Raw genomic sequence first — 1,698 nt, forward strand, 5'->3', positions numbered from 1 at the left:
TCCATCTAACCCAAAGGCAGTCCTGTTTGTTAGAGATCGCCCATAAACACTTCGCTGTCAGAGCCATATTCCATTTCTTACCTTCGCGAAATCCAATACCACCTAGCTTCTTAGGGAGACAAACTTTCTCCTAAGAGGGGATATGAAGTTTGCTCCTGTTTCCATTGGCACCCCAGAGGAAGTCACAACAACTTTTTTCTATGGCTGCTGTGATTTTAAAAGGCAGAATGAATATGCTCATCCAAAAATTTCTGATACCAAGCAAAACTGAGTGAATTAGTTGAGCACGCCCAGCAAAAGACAGATTCCTACACGCCCAACAATTGAGATTTTTATTCAGCTTGTCCAAAATCACCCCACAATCTGAAGCTTTCCACTTAGTAGGACGAAGGTGAACTCCTAAGTATTTCAAAGGAAAAGATCCTTCCTCCATTTGCATCAACTCAAGAATCTTCCCTTTATTGTCTTCTTTAACTCCAAAGAATATATGAGATTTGGATTTGTTCGCAGAGAGACCTGTAGAAGAACATAATTTCTTGAAAGCTTCTTGAATATGAGTCACTGAACTGATATTGCCTTTACAGAATATTATCAAGTCATCTGCAAAACAAAGGTTAGTCAACCCAAGCTGCTTACACAAAGGATGAAAACCAAACCCTTTTTTACCAGAACTATGAGCCAATAATCTGGTTAGATACTCCATTATCAATACAAACAAAAGGGGAGATATGGGGTCTCCTTGACGTAGGCATTTTTCCCCTTTGAAAGAGCCCTGAATCCTTCCATTCATGAGGAGATTATATCTCGTTCCTTTTAAACACACCAGAATCCAGTCTATAAATCTGGAGGGAAAACAAAGATGCTTAAGCAGCTCCTCCACAAAGAGCCAATCAATAGTATCATATGCTTTGCTAAGATCAATCTTCATTATACACCTTGCTGAAATATGCTTCCTAGTATAACCTTTAAGGAGATCCTGGAAGATCATAATATTGTGAGCAAGAGTTCTATTCTTTATGAAGGCTCCTTGGTTGCTATGAACAAGGAAGGGAAGAACATCCGACAGCCTAGAAGAGAGCATCTTCAAAATACACTTATAAAGTGTATTACAGCAGGCAATTGGTCTGTACTCACTAGCTGATTTCGGGTCAGTCACCTTAGGAATGAGAGAGATCACTGTTTCATTCAGCGATTGAGGCAGAGCACCATCCTGGAAGAAATCTAACACAGAACGAGTAATATCTTCTCCAATGTTCTCCCATAATCCCTTGTAAAAACCTGAACCGAATCCATCTAACCCAAGGCTTTTAGAAGAATGGATGCTGAAAAGAGCCTTCTTGACATCACTCTTACTAAAAGGCCTTAATAACCTGACTTGCTGCTCCAAAGACAGCCTTCTACCCTGGTTCAAACAGGTTAAATCAATTCCCTCAGTGGCCGAACTACTACTCCCCATAAACTTCCTGAAATGAGTGAGAAAGTGCTCCACTACTGTCGAATAATCATCCTCAATTTTATCACCAACACAGAAAGAAGTTATCCTATTTTCCAACCTTCTTTTCCTCATAATAGCATGGAAGTATCTAGAGTTTTCATCACTGAAATTGACCCACTTAATTTTACTTTGCTGCTTAAGATAACTAGAGTACCTGTTCAACATTACAGAAAATTTTTCCTGCTTCTGAGTAACAGCATGCT

Source organism: Humulus lupulus, chromosome 4 (assembly GCF_963169125.1).
Source record: "Humulus lupulus chromosome 4, drHumLupu1.1, whole genome shotgun sequence".
Lineage (NCBI taxonomy): Eukaryota > Viridiplantae > Streptophyta > Magnoliopsida > Rosales > Cannabaceae > Humulus > Humulus lupulus.